The sequence below is a fragment of the Oryctolagus cuniculus genome, chromosome 14 (genome assembly GCF_051225735.1).
Source record: "Oryctolagus cuniculus isolate XC-2025 breed Fujian yellow rabbit chromosome 14, ASM5122573v1, whole genome shotgun sequence".
NCBI classification, from domain to species: Eukaryota; Metazoa; Chordata; class Mammalia; order Lagomorpha; family Leporidae; genus Oryctolagus; species Oryctolagus cuniculus.
Genome location: NC_142880.1, coordinates 11,645,968 through 11,661,376, shown reverse-complemented (window position 1 = coordinate 11,661,376; position 15,409 = coordinate 11,645,968). Strand labels below are relative to the sequence as shown.

General features: G+C 47.6%; 1 protein-coding gene and 1 long non-coding RNA gene across 13 annotated transcripts in view; one reads left to right on the top strand and one right to left on the bottom strand.

Moving 5' to 3' along the window:
- LOC103349544 (uncharacterized) overlaps positions 1–15,409 on the bottom strand; it is a 217,670-nt gene that overhangs the window by 111,926 nt on the left and 90,335 nt on the right. Inside the window, exons 2-4 of one of the 3 annotated variants that reach the window (XR_016220464.1) lie at positions 15,245–15,409; positions 14,197–14,435; positions 1–8,353 (exon numbers count right to left, since the gene is read on the bottom strand). The exon at positions 1–8,353 is cut by the window's left edge and continues 92,425 nt beyond it. This is a non-coding gene — a long non-coding RNA (uncharacterized LOC103349544). The other 2 variants (XR_016220463.1, XR_011381915.2) reach the window with 2 other exon arrangements.
- Positions 1–15,409, top strand: part of MEF2C (myocyte enhancer factor 2C) — a 175,824-nt gene that overhangs the window by 111,954 nt on the left and 48,461 nt on the right. The gene's annotated exons all lie outside the window — the stretch shown is intronic.

Sequence of the window (15,409 nt, the reverse complement as noted above, 5' to 3'; positions counted from 1 at the left end):
AAATTGTTACTTTTTAACTAGGGGAAGAAATTTATTTTCCATTGGATACCACCATCAGTTTGCAAACAACCCCACATGCAATGGTCTAACTTTCCCGGGGTCCAGATTACCAAAATGAAATATTTCCTTCTAGAGGCGGGGAAAAATAAAAATAGCTATGCAAAAATACATCTACCCAGAAATCATTCTGGAGTTCCTTTCACAAATCTTAGCTTCTTACAGTATTAACACGCATGCCTCACTGCCTGCACGTAGGCCTGCAGTTAACGTGAGATGCAGGTCCCAGCAGATGCGTTCACATAGAGAGTTTCCATTCCTCTGTGTGCAGGTTCCTGTGTCAGGTCAACAAGATGCTCATCGATTGCTCTGTATTCCTTTGGCTTCCACAATAAAGTAATGAAATAAGAGGGAGAAAAGTGTCTGCAGCTCGTCCAGCCAAGCTCTGTGAACCTCACACTTGATCTCAGTATAGACTGAGCTCCTTTGATCATCAGTCAATAGTGTGCATTACCTCGTGGAAGCAGCCTCAGAACCTGGTCTTGCTTCCTCCTTTCATCGCACCATTTCCCCTCATCTTTGAACAGTGATCTTTAAAAAGAAACGGGAGTCTTTAGAATAAGGGTGATGGCTGTTTGAGGCACTTTAGAACTACTGGGTGGTTAATATGTGGTCAGGATTATTTATTCAACAGAAAGTTGACCGTAAGCCCGTGGAAACGGCCAAGCATCATAATTGTAAACTGCCTTCTCAATGTTATACAACTTTTTACATCCCGATCTTCAAGAAACCCAGTTTCCTGTCTGAGAGACGCGGGTGCGGGCCTGCCTGTGGGAGGCCTCCAGAGAAAACAGACGCCGTGCTGCTGTGCACGGCCGCTCGGTGGCCGTGGGTGGCATTCTCTCTGCTGAGTCAGGTCCCCGCAGCCCGGCCCCAGCCTTTTACCAATACTGCAGATTTTCTGACAAGAAGAAAATCCCAAGTGTCTGTGGTTCGTGACGCTGCCCTGTAGTGTTCCCGTCTTCCTTGAGCCTGGGGGAAGTTTCCACTTAAGAAGATTGCCTCTCGCTATGCCTTCCTCAGGACTTTTGGGAAAACTTAGGAAGTTTTGCAGTCGTTTTTCTTGTACTTCTCCCATGCTCCAGTCCATAAAATAGCACAGTTTGATCTGCATCTTTTAGGAAAACAGAGGGAAGCATTTACATCCCCCATGATTTAAAAAAAGAATATTTGCAGTGCACAAGAGAGCAGGATCCCAGAGCTTTGCCCAGAGAGAAACAATCGTTTCTCCATAAAAGCACACATTTTTCTTGTTGGCCCTGTCTATCTCCTCAACCCCAGCTAAAACATAGCTCTGTAGGTGCCAGCGTCTGCATCCCTTATCTGCTCCTAGAGATTGAAACGGGTCGCTGCGCAGTAACCTCGTGGATCACAAAGACTACAGGAGCCCAAAATGAAGCCGATTTTTTCCTTAGTGATGGAGAGGCACGGTTTCTACTAGAAATCGTTTAATAATGGTGATAACCTGCCCTTCGTTTTGCTCAGGGAGGCGTAGCCTGAATGCTATTAAAAGGGACTTCTTTGGATGTTTTTAGTCTTGGGAGTGTAGGAACTGAAAATGTAGCAACATTTCCCCCTTTGGTTTATACTGCATTTTAGCGGGGAACGTGCTACCGAAATATTGTCAAAAGGGCTTTCCCTTCTAGCCAGTGGAGACTACAAAGGAAAAACATGGTAGGTAAGATGATAAATTCTCTTACAAATTTGTACATGTCTTTATAGAAAAAAAAAAAGTCAGGTCTTCCAGATATTTCAACAATTCTAGCTATGCATGTGAGGCCACTCCAAAGCACTTGTGGAAAATGGAATTAAAAGATAAGTTTATTTTGGTGCAGGACATTTTTCTTGAAATCCATCCATACAAATGATCTTCAATTAATTCGTGGAAAACCTGCATTCTGAAAGATGGTACATGGGTTGCAGAATTTTTTGCACAGGAGTAAACAACTTTGGGTTCCATCTTCCCACGAACGTTTTTGCGGCCCCCTCCGATGTGTGCAAAGGCTACGCAGACATGGTTTCGGCGGCCATTTATGGTTAGACTAGCTGACAGAGGCAAAGCAGTCCGCGAAGCAGCTGAGGGAGTAAAGTCTGGCGCTCACACGTGGGTTATAAGCTTGGTTCCACCGCTGACTCACTCTGTGGACTTCAGCAAGTTCCCAAACCACACCGTGGCGCCTCTTCCTCCTCTGCAGGATGGCGGTGCTGGTGGAAGAGCGGTTCCCAGGGTTAAAAACAGATCCCCGCCCAGCTGCCTGCTCAGGCCCTGGCGCATGCAGAAGCTCAATAGACGGTGGGTGTCAGTGCCCAGGAACAGAGTCCATTAAAATATTACGAAAATTAATATTTTGATAGTGAGAGAAGACTGGTTTAATTTCCTCTCTATGCCTTAGAGGAGGAAATGCTGTTTTTATAATTACCTAATGAAGAACATGGAAGAAATGATGGTGCAAATTCAAGGTCCTTATGCTCACCATTGAACTAACAAAATCACTGAGATTTTCTTAGTGGTGAAAATTGAAATACCAGACTTAAAAAAATCAGGGTACGGTACATTTCCCCTGATAATGCCCGAAATTACCGAAGCCATCATGACTGAAAAAGCAGGCAGCTGAACACCACAGGGGCCAGGAGCCCAAGCCCAGAAAAACTGTCCAGAAAAGGCCATCTGGGGCCAGAGGACAGGGCGGGCTGTGGGCTGTCAGCATCCACGTGGCCTTCACCGAGCAAGACAACAGGTGCGGAGCCACTGCCCGGGTGGATATCAGGGTGAACAAAACTGCTGATGGCCTGTGATAAAGCTTTATGTTAGGTCGTAAAGTGCTGAGCCAGACGCCGTGAGCGGCCAGCTTCCATGCCAAGGGATCACTTCATGCGCTCACTTGATTATTTTTGGCCCTCCCTGTCTTGCACAACACCCCGAAATTCTCCCCTTCTCATTCCTGCCCTTTCTCCCTCCCCGCCTTCCTCCGCTGTCCGTCCCAATATCTTTTTTCTCCTCCTCCCTCGCTCTGATTTATTTAAACTCTCTCATTCATGTTACCACATTTCTTCATGTTTCTCTGTCCCTGTTTGCCGTTTCTCAAGGTTCTCTCTCTGGCTTTCAGAGCATCCTGAAGTGACTGAACATAGAAGCTAAGAATAATGCTGGCTGTGTAGCCAGTGAAGTCGTGGGAAATGGGATTTTATGCATGACGAATTGGTCGAAGATTCTGGGGTTCATATGGTTGTATGATTACATTCACAGTCTAAGGGAAGTACATTGAAATGACTTAGATTTTAGCTTTTAGTTCACTCATTTGGGAAGCATACTTCAGAAATTTAAACCTATCTATAAAGTAATAGGGTAACTTGGTCTATATAGGCCTGGATCAGCATGTAATATGAATAATAGTAGGTTTTCCAAAACATTTCCTACGAATTATATTCTAAGAATTTAATCTCCAAATTAAGAAAAACTCCACTTTGCTTTAACGGAAGGTACTTTAGGCCATTTCTGAGTCTTTCTGACCGTGACTTGCGTCCTGTCTATTTCTAACTCAGAATGGGACAGGTTCGTTTCCTTATTACCATAACGTGACAGAAATGACAGTGTGAGGCCAGGAGACAGCAACCTCCAGTAACAAATGAGCCAGGAAACCAGAGGGCAGGCCCCCTGGGGACGTTCAGCAGAGGGTCCTGACTCCAAAAGGCTACTGGCACTGTTGATGTCAATCCTAGGAATCCTCTGTTTGGCGATTTTTCTGCCACCAGCTGGAAATAATTACATTGTTAAGAAAGCAAACAGAGATCCTTTGATTAATGAACTCTGAATTCACATCAGTCTGTGCAGGTAGAAGGGCCCTGTGCCCCCCCAGGTTCCAGAGATACCCAGGGTAGAAGGCACAGTGCTGCCTACCAGAGCTGGATCAAGGGTGGGGACAGAGGCATGCACACAGGGGTGGCTGTGCCACGTGGGGACTGTGGCAGGCAGCCGCGACGATGTCTGTGTGTTTAGTGTACATAGCACAGGCCTTGAAAGGAGGCCAGGACTGAGCCACTGGCTGAAGACTTTGAAGCACACTTATTTCTAAGCACCTTTTAATTACCTGTAGCTCCCTCATCACTGAAAAAATACAGGCAGGGGCCAGCATTGTGTCACAACAGGTTAAGCCACTGCCTGCAACAGCGTCATCTCATATCGGAGCAGAGTTCAATCCCAGCTGCCCTACTTCCAATCCAACTCCCTGCTGATGGACTTGGGAAGGTGGCAGGAGACGGCCCAAATACTCGGACCCCTGCCACCCTCTTGGAAACACAGATGGAATTCTTGGCTCCTCATTTGAGTCTGGCCCAGCCCTGACTGATGTGGCCATTTGGGAAGTAAAACAGCAGGTGGACAATCAACCAATCTCTCTCTCTCTCTCTCTCCAGCTTGCTCTCTCCCTCTCTCTCTCTTTTAAATAAATAAATCTTAGAAAAGAAAAAGGAAACCAGTTATGGGACAGGTGGTTTTCCTGGCAGTTAAGACACTGGTTAAGATGCTCACATCTCACACTGGAGTACCTGGGTTTGTATCCTAACACCATCACCAATTTCCTGCGAATTCAGACCTTGGGAGGCAATGGTGATGGCTCAGGTACTTAGGTCCCAGATGCCAACCTGGGAGACCTGGATTGAGTTCCTGAATCCCTTTGGCTTCAGCCTGAGCTAGACCCTGGCTGTTGTGGGTGTTTGTAGAGTGATCCAATGGGTGGCAGACTCATATTCCTATTCTCTCTTTCTTTCTCTCTCTCTCTCTCTCTCCTCTCTCAATGTTTCTCTCCTCCCTCCCTCCCTTCCTCTCTCTCTGTCTCCTTAATTGATCATTTTAACAAAATGCAGTGCTACCAAACTTTATTCCGTCAGAATGTAAGATCCTTCACTTATTTTCAAATCAATAGTATTGATAGTATTTCAAATCAATAGTATTTTCAAAACAATAGTTTTGTGGTGGTGGATAATAGCTTTAGAGGGCTCGTGGATTCCACCCTGTCTTTCCCTCAGGTATCTGATTATGTGACAGCAGAGGCAGGCGAGAGGTGAAAGTATAAAATTACTTGCAGAGAGGAAACACAGGTGCATTGCAAGTTTACTGCTGTGCACTTTGGAGATCCAGCCTGGGACTTGCTGCTGCCTAATGCAAGCAGGGTAGACGTGGGTTTGTTTCCTGACTGGTTAACAACATCCTATAAACCTAACAGCTTCTACCTCCAAGCCCGCCCTTTGAACTTCGAGGAGCCTTTTCCCCAGATCTCTGCCTGCCTCCTGGCCTTTCTGGCCTCCTGTTTACCAAGGTCCATCCTTATTTCCTGTGCACAGGAGCAGATCTGGCGAGGCCCTCTGCGACATTTGGCCTACTGGCTTAACTGGCCCACCCCCTGGCCAGCAACCAGACACCCACCAGTCTTGGATACTCTCAGTTACACAGAACGTTTGCCCATGCATCAGCCAGTAAAGTGAAAGCATGAATACTACATTAACCGATTCTCAGGAGAGGTTTTACATCGGAAGAGACAAGTAATAACAGTAGGGCTCTGGACCGAGGCTGCCAGGCGTTGACAGACCTAAGGAACATTACTTATGCTGAGAGGAGAGAGGTGGCTCAGCAGTCAAGGAGGGAAGGTTTGCAGTCCCAGCCAAGAGCGGCTGCTTAGTCTGTCTGAGCCCCTTCAGTGCATGGCGCCGGGCTCTCCCTAGCAGGATTCTGCTGCGGGACACCTGGCCCGAAGCACCAGGCAATCTGCTGCAACCTTCTGCTAACAGTCACAGTGCCTGTTGCCAGGATAGAAAGTCCTCAAAAGGCTTCCTGTCTGCAAGAGTCTTATGATCTAGAAAATGAGCTCAGAACGAGAATACAGATAGAAACAATAAATGCAATAAATGTGCACTGCACAGCTCCGGGGGAGCCTGTAACTCTCTCGTCCACGAGATTCATTCCTTTTGTGCTCTGAAATTCATGTATGAGGATTAGGCGTGGTGGGGTTGAGGGTGGTTGTTGTTTGGGGTAAAAGCAGCGAGCACCCTAGGTACAGACTTAATAACCGCTCTTATGTGTGTTATTTATCTGAAAGGCAGTTAGAGAGAGAGAGAGAGAGCGCTTCCATCCACTGGTTCACTCCTCAAATGGCCACAACAGCCAGCGCTGGGTCAGGCTGAAGCCAAGAGGCTGGAACTCAGTGTGGGTCAGGCTGAAACCAGGAACTCCACCTGGGTCTCCCTTGTGCGTGGCAGGGGCCAAAGCACTTGGGCCGTCTTCTGCTACTATCTCAGTGCATTATCAGGGACCCGGATGAGAAGTGGAGCAGCTGGGACTCGAACCGGCACTCATAAGGGATGCTAGAGTCACAGGGAGCCTCTTAAGCCACTGTGCCACAATGTTAGCCCCTCTTTCGTGGTTCCATGTTGCATAAGAACCTCTGTCACTTTAGGCTCGGATTCCATTTTTTTTTTAATTAACAGCAATAATATTTATTGTCATCCATGCACTGGGCACGTCCAAGTTGCTGTGGGTGCAGGGATGAAAAAGACAAAGTGTCTCCTCTCACGGACTTTATTTCTAACACAGAGGTACCCTTCCCTCCACGGGGCAGCCACAGTGGCTCTAAGTTGTCCCCACACAACCCCACCAGAGCTGTGCACTCCTGATCCCTCGTGTCTCTCTACGTGCTCAAGCAACACAGCCGTCTGTGCAAACATGTCAAAAGCAGTCTCTGCAATGGCGGCGGCTGTGGTTTGGGTATGGTTTCCGTGTCCCCGAGGGTCCGTGTGCTGGTGCCCAGGGTGTTGGTGTTGAGCTGCTGGAACGTTAAGGGGTGGGGGTTGGTGCATGATAACCAGGTCACTGGGGGCAGTGCCGTGGGAAGGGGTTTAGGTGGTTTCTGCAGAAGCCCAGCAGTTTCCAGTGAGAGTGTGTTGCTGTGAAGCAAGGCCACTGCACGCAGCCAGGCCCCTTTCATGTTCTTCTCCTCGTCGTGACCCAGCAAGGGGTCCTCCACGTAGACCAGACAGAAGAGGTTGCCCCGTCTTGCACCTTCAGCCTCGAGAAGACTGAGCTGAATAAACCTCTTTTCTTCACAAGTACCCGCTTCTAGTGTTTTGTCACAGCAACAGAGAACGACCTCACACAGCTTATCTCAGCCCAGGCAAAGCCCTCTGTGGCATCTAGGTGAACCTTTGAAGGCCGTGCTGGCTGGGAGGTGGAACGTAAGAGGCCCTTTTGCATGGTTGCTGTCCAAGGACAGTTGAATAACCAAAAGCAAAATGAAGTTCCAGTAGGCAATGGCTTTTTGCCACTTTGTGGACCACAGATGACTTTATTAGGAAGAGACAGAAATGAATTTTTTAAGATTTATTTATTTATTTGAAAGTCAGAGTTACACAGAGAGAGGGAGAGGGAGAGACAGAGAGAGAGAGGTCTTCCATCTGCTGGTTCACTCCCCAATTGGCCGCAATGGCCAGAGCTGCGCTGATCTGAAGCCAGGAGCCAGGAGCTTCTTCTGGGTCTCCCACGCGGGTGCAGAGGCCCAAGGGCTTGGGCCATCTTCCACTGCTTTCCCAGGCCATAGCAGAGAGCTGGATCAGAAGTGGAGCAGCCGGGACTTGAACTGGCGCCCATATGGGATGCTGGCACTGCAGGTGGCAGCTTTACCTGCTATGCCACAGCACTGACCCCAGAAATGAATTATTAAGAAAGATTGGCATATCAGGTATTACAGGGGAAGAAACTGAGGATGCCATAAGTGAAATCTTTCTTCACAATCCAGATTTGCTTCTTGAGATCTTCTCTAACTGCCGTTTGAGAACTTGAGAAACACAGAACTGGGTAGAATTTTGTTGGTGCTGCTTTGGCTTGAAATCTGTTGCTGGTGCATGGTGCTCCCGTGCCTTCAGGCATGAAAATTGCCACGTTGAAAATGAACAGCAAGAAGGGTTTCCCCATTGAGCCAAGGGCCACCCTGGGAGATAAATGGGCCGGGGTCAAGCCCATTAGAGCTCTTGGCCTCCCTTCAGCCTAGCAGAGGGCTAGGGTGGGGAGTGTTTGGGGAAAACACCATTTAGCCTTCATCTTGGGAGTCCCTGGCCGTCTCAGAGATGAGAAAATGGGTATCGCGTCCCAGGTGCAGGTGTGATCAATTGCCATGACATGTTAGTCAGCTGCCGAGCTCAAATCTTCATTTCGTATCGCTCTATGTATCTTTGTGTACTCTGTTTTTCCAAGAAGTTGGTGATAAAGACCCTCACCCGACAGGGATTCTTCAAAGTATTGTTCTTGTTCCTGGGGGGATCTCTAGAAAAGCGAAAGAGAATACACAAAAGCATCTCTTGTAATACCTTAGAATCCTCAAATGTTTGCGTCCTCGTGGGGGTGACTCAGAGCACCTGCAGCCAGAGAAGGCTCAGAGCTGCAACGGAGGCCTGAGCATGAAGAGGCCCAACCCTCCGCACCCTGGCTGCAGTCCTGTGTGTTGCCTCCACTGGTCCTCAGCTCCCGTGGGGAGTCCTGGGCAGCAGTCCCACAGTCATCCCCAAGACTGCTGTAACCTAGCAGAAAGCCTTTTCCTGCATGGTGTGGGTATAATCTTATTAACACAAATAACAGTCACCTTAGGAGACCACCCAACTCATTTCAGTTGGCCTGTCATCATTAGAAAGTACAAGTGTCAAGTCTGTTCGTTTATCCAGCGAGCGGTGTCTGAAAGCCCATAGTGAACACACACACATTAAACAAGCCCCCTCGGATAGGGGCCAGGACCCGTTTCTCACTAACTGGTGATGAAGCAGACGTGTTGGAGGATGAACTGCAATGCAGTGTTCCACGATGGGTTTAGCCCATAGGTGTCTTAGCCTGGCTACCGTCTGTGTGGCAGAGAGGAGCACCTAAAGCTATTCCAGGCAGGTATGAATGACAGGTATCAAAGCCGTGTTCTTGGAGGACCTGCCCGACTTGGGAAATGCTGCAAAGGTCCCACTGGGCACGACTCGGCGTGCTGGAGAAGAGACGAGAATACTGTGGCTAGAGAGGCAGGTGGAGGACTTCCTGTGCACGGGAATGGGTGTAGCTGCTGCGAGCCCAGGAGATTTGTAAGAACAGCAGTACAACAGATGTACGCTCTAATTAGACCCCACCAGAAGTATCAAGGAAGGTTGACTGGGAGGGGAAGGTCAAAAAACAGATCACAGATGACCGACCGCTCAGCAAGAGGGAGGGGAGTTGAGTCAGTAAGTGTTGGAATCAGGAATGATGTCTGAGTTTCCGGGTTAAACAACCAAGTTGCGATCTTGGCCAGGAAGAGAGAAGTGAGAGGGGACCGGGAGCAGGGTTAGGCTGGAAAGCAAAACAGTAAGTGGGAGAAGAGGCCTGTGTTGTGGTATACAGTGGGTTAAGCTGTCACTGGCAGTGCCAGCATCCCATAGGAGCACTGGTTCAAATCCTAGCTGCTCCACTTCCCATCTAGCGCCCTGCCAATGTCCCTGGGAGAGCAGGGGAAGATGGCCCAGGAGCTTGGGCCCCTGTCACCTATGTGGGAGACCCAGATGGAGTTACAGGCTCCTGGCTTCGGTCAGCCACAGCCTTTGCCATTATTTGGGGAATGACCCAGTAGATGGAAGATATCTCCCTCTCCAACTTTGCCTTTCAAATAAATAAATCTTTAAAGAACAAGATAAATGGGAGAAGAAATGATGTGGCAGAGGAGATGGTGGGAAATCAAAGGAGCAACTGTGGTAGCGTGGAGAAGTAGCCCAGGCAGACCGCTCAATCAGAGAGTAGAGGTGGGGGCTTCACTCATCTCAAAGCACTAATCATGCAGCGACTCAGCGTGAACCAAAAGGCATTTGGGACTTGACGAGAGCTTGCATGGAAACAAAAATAATGATGTGACCTTACCCTGAGTGCCCACACGCATCTTCTTTTGTGAAAATAAGTCATTAATGGTTTATAAAAGATGCTCCGATGCATTCTTGTTAAAGCATCCATGCCTCAAAATTCAGCTTTTCTGTCCCAGTAACCCATTTGCAAGCAAAATGCCATAGGCTTAAAAGGTTACTATGTGAAGTTGCTTTCACATTTTATACTTGAAAAAAAAAAAAAAAAACAAACTGCTTCCTGATCCTTGTTAATTTACTCCTCTCCCCTTTCTCAACCTTTGTTTAATTTATAGTTGGGACTTGTCTTTTTCTTCCTTAAGAAGCCACCACCATCATCCAGACCACCTAGAGTTTGAGCCTTTGATTGCAGCCTTTGTTTGCAGCGCCTGTGCCTACTCCGTGGAGATGGCGAGGATTAACTGCGTGTGCTGTCATGCCTCTTACACATGAAATAGATCCTGTTCCTCACTTGACTCCAGAGCTCTCCTGGGTCCAGGGCGTCAGAGTGTGCTGTGGCTAGCACGTGCCAGACTTCCTGACTCAGTCCTGCCCCAGGCCCAGGGCCCAGCGTCCAGGAGGGGTGTGGTGGACAAATCCTTAAAGTCCCCAAACCACTGACCTATCCTGAGGAGGCCTGGATATGGGATTGGCCTGGGACCATTCTGATTTTCCATGAATCCTCCAAGGCTAAGCTGACCCAGAAAAAGGCCAGTGGCAGAGCCCAGAGGATAGTAGATCAGTAGACGAGCAGCCAAGAAGGGGAAAAGAGAGGAGCTTTGCCCAGGAATTTTAACACATGCCTGCTTTAGATTTTTAGTATCTGACTCACATTCACAAAGTGTCCCCGTGCTCTACCAACTTTTGCTTTTCCATTTTCTAACCTTTGCATTCTGTCTAAAATGCTGCTCCCTTTGTCTCTGTCCATCTGGAATTCTTCACCCTCTTTCCTAATGCTGCTTTGGTCACTGAAGCTATGTGCTTATAATATTGTTTCTTTAAAGATTTCAACAAATACTGCTATTTTTAAAGATTTATTTTATTTATTTGAAAGGCAGAGAAAGAGGAGAGATAGAGAGATCTTCCATCCACTGGTTCACTCCCCAAATCTCCACAACAGCCAGGGATGGGTCAGGTCAAAGCCAGGAGCCAGGAGCTTCATCCATGTTTCGCACTTGCATGGGGACCCAAGGACTTGGACCATCTTCCACTGCTTTCCCAGTAGGGAATTTAGTGGAAGTAGAGCAGCCAGTACTAGAACTGGTGCCCATATAGGATGCCGGCATTGTAGGCCATGGCTTAACCTGTTCCTTCACAACACTAGCCTCAAATACCCCCATTTTTAAAATGGGATTTATTTATTTGAAATGCAGAGTGAGAGAGAGAGAGAGACAGAAAGAGAGAGAGAATCTTTCATCCAAAGGTTCACTCTGCAAATGGCCACAATGGTTACAGCTGGGCCTGTTGAAGCTAGGAGCCAGGAACTCCATCCAGGTCCCCAACATGGGTGGCAGGGTCCATCAGCTGGTCCCTGCCCAGGCACGTTAGCTGGGAGGTGGATTGGGAGCAAAGCAGTCAGGACTCAACTGGAGCTCTGATAGGAAATGCCAACATTGCAAGTGGTGGGTTAATCCCAATTTTTAATCTTCGATAATTTTTAAAAGATTATTTATTTTGAAAGAGTTACAGAGAGAGAAAGAGCGCAAGAGAGAGAGAGAGATCGATCCATCTTCCATCTGCTGGTTCAATCCACACATGGCCTCAATGGCCAGCACTGGGCCAGGCCGAAGCCAAGAGCTTTCTGTTAGTCTCCTACATGGGTGCAGAGGCCCAAACACTGGGGCCCTTCTTCGCTGCTTTTCACAGCCATTAATAGAGAACTGGATCAGAAATGGACAGTCAGCACACGAACCAGTGCCCATACGGGATGCAGGCATTGTGGGTGACAGCTTTACCTGCTATGCTACAACACTGGCCCTCAGCATTCAATAATTTTTTTAAAAAAAACCTGATTTCTATCCATTTCAGATGTGGTACAGATAATGCCTTACACTACAATGATTTCTAACTTAAAAACTGTACATTTCAACAAATAGTAAATTTATGATAGAGTAAAACACTGAGTTTTAGTATACCTTGAAATAATAGTATGAAATGGTTAAAAAAATTTTTTTGCCATTGCAAAACTACTGCACTTTGACTCTCCCCCTGGAACATTTGAAGGTTCTTCTCTGCTCTGTTCATCCGTCCACTCCCATCTGTTGTCATGCTTCAAACGGTTACTCAGCTCCTAGCACCTGCCAGGCCCTGGGCTAAGCTCTGGTGACACAAGATGCCTGGGAAGCCATCCCTGGCTCTTGGAGGTCATGGCAGTGGGAGGAAGAACGCAGGAGCAAATGGTCTCATACCTGTGTGGCAGGAAGCACCTTTGCATGCAGGAGACCTCAGACAACACCTGACACATTGTAGTGATTAACTTATGAGCATCAAGGGCTCGGGGGTCCCCCTACCATCTGGGCCTCCCACCACGCAGGCAGCTGGGTCAAGTGGGAAAACCTCTGCCCAGCTTCACGGTGAGGTGGAAATGATTTCCTGTTCATCCGCCAGCTTTTCTTGAGCTCCTGCAGGACATTGTGCCATATTCAGTATCGAAACTCCAAAGGGAATACAGGAAGGTGCTTTGCTGAGTAAGGATCTCTCAACCTAGAGAGAAGACGAACTCATACAGGAGTGGTACTGTGTGATAGAGGTTTGGAGAGAATGCAGACAGAATAAAGTGAGTGCATGAGTGAGGGAGGAAGCAGGCGGTCAGAGAAGCGAGAGTCTCTGTGAAGAGGACCAGGAGCGCTTGGAGGGTGCTCTGCTGCTGCACTGTTCCTCCCTACCTCCTCCTGGAGGGCGTGGAAGGGCCACAGGGCGTGCTGGTCTCATCCGGACTGAAGTGCAATGACTCTAGGAACCACTGCCATCTGAATGTCTACATGATGTATTTTTGGGACCAAGTTGGTGGATGCATCCTCATGTTAGTACACTAGAGGTCCCTTAGAACTTTATTGCCTTTTATTTCCATTATTTGAACATAAGAAATATTTGGTGAATAAAATTTTCAGTCCAGTATTGAGAGTCTCCTTCAAGAGGCTGGCATTGTGACCCTAGCAGAGTAAGTCCCCAGTTGCAGCTCCCAGCTCCCTTATTGGGGTGCTGGTTCCAGTTCAGGCTACTCTACAGTTCTGATCCAGCTTCCTGCTGATGTGCCTGGGAAGGCAGCAGATGGTGGCCCAAGGACTTGGGTTCTTGCCACCCACGTGGGTCACAGGGATGAAGTTCCTGGCTGCTGGTTTCAGCCTGGCCAGCCCTGGCTATTGCAGCCATTTGGGGAGTGAGCCGGCATATGGATGATCTCTCTCTTTGTCTCTCCCTCTCTCTCTGTCACTCTGCCTTTCAAATAAACAAATTTTGAAGATTCTCTTTTAAGGAAAAGCATAAAAACAGGGAGTGAAAACCTCCAGCTCTTGCCACCCAGAAGTCAATATCTGATTAGAATGAGCATCAAGGATTTGCATTTTCTACTTTTTATAAAATTTGCACCACAAATGAATACTTTTGGTGCAGTTTCATTCTCTCAAGCACTGTATTGCATATGATTTGCTTGCCTAATTAAAGTCTACCTTCTGAGTGTACTAAATCCACTGCATTTCCATGTCTTTCCGTTTCTAGAACAAGAACAGAGAAGGACTGTGATATCAGGAGAGCAGGGCAGTACTTAGTGTTTTGATTGTTAAAACCTATGGAGGGATTTCTTAGCATCTTCGTTCCCCCCAATCTGAGTGAGCCATGCGGGAAATTGCCACGAAACTATGGACTGTTATAGGTCGGTTCAGAGTTTTCTGGTTTGAATTTGTATTGCCTGCTCTTCTAAAACCTGAATGCACAAGACAGTATCGGATATAGCACTGGGGTTTCAATCATTATTTTCTGAATGCATCTTATTGATTTATTTATCTAAGAGAGACAGAGAGAGAGAGCTCCCGTCCACTGGTTCACTTCCCAAATGTCCACAATGGCCAGGGCTGAGCCAGGCCAGTCTGGAGCCAGGAGCTCAGTCTAGGCTTCCCAGAGACTCAGCCTCTTGAGCCATCACCACTGGCTCCCACGGTACAGACCAGCAGGAAGCTGGAATTGGGAGTGGAGCTGGGACCCGAACCCCAGGCACTCTGATCCTGGGTGAGGGCATCCCAAGCGCTGTCTTGGTACCTGTGCCAAACATTCTAAATGGAAGAGGCCCTGGGCAGACCCTTCCCAGCTACGCCGGAGTCTGGCAGCAGCAGCGTCCTGAGCGCCTGCCCGCCAGCATGGGAGTGTGGTTATGAACTGTTCTCAGAAACCGCATTGCTCGGCAGTGTCCATTTCACTTGCACTTCCTACTCCTCTGTGGATTTCCTGCTTTCGAAAGATTGTTCAGCTTCTGAAGCAAGATGCTTATCTTCATAAATCTACAAAAGACAGACCCCCCCCCCAAAAAAAATGATTTAGGATCAGAGGAAAGGACATGGCCTTCTCTAAGTCGAAGTCTTTTTCTTCCCTTGGCTTCTGTATGAACACCACATGCGTACACTGAACATGTTCTCGACACATCCACCCCTGGAAGAAGGGCAAAGCCAGGGAGGCAAGAAAGGACGAGGGTTTGGATTTTCACCAAGGTTCATGCTCGTAATTGTGGGGTTTTCACAAAGGGATTTGACATTTCTGCTGTGTAATGGGTAGGCACAGAAAAAGAAAGAAATGAAAATATACATTCCTGAGAACTGAGACGTGGAAAGGAATTGAGTGGGCTGGAAGCTGCCAATCTGTAATGGTTCTCTATTTAAAAAAAAAAGCTGAAATTTACTTAAAATATAAAGCATTAATATGCTTAACTATAAAGTCTAAAGTTTCATATAACTGGAAAAGGTCAATAATCCGGTTACTTCTTTTTACTAATAAGAAATAATTTTTTAAAAGGAAAAAATTTTAATTAAGCGGGGCAGATCAGTTTTTACCATCGTACAGGAGAGAGCTTGCCTAGTTGCGAACATACTGCCTACGAGACTTCCATGTGGCATTCTCTTTCATTTATATTCCTTCCAGTGAGGAAGCAGAATCTGTTCCCCTGCATCTATTTCATTAGAGTTTCTGAAGCACCTGTCACCTATCATCATCAGTTTATACATATTTCAAGTTTTCCCCACGAACAAATGTAACAACACAGGTCCCATATGTCCCCTTGTCTGCAGGGAAAGCGTCCACGTGGTCTGCGGATTACCTGTCTGGACTCCTTCTCCCATTTTATTGTCTGGAAGATGTCACCTCCTGTCAGTCTAATTACTTCTGTAGGATCCGCTGTTCTCAGCTCTGTGCGTGACAGTCCCTCTTCGCGCGTCTCTCCCAGAAACCCCAGCAGTCCATTGATCTGCCGCCGAGGTGTCAC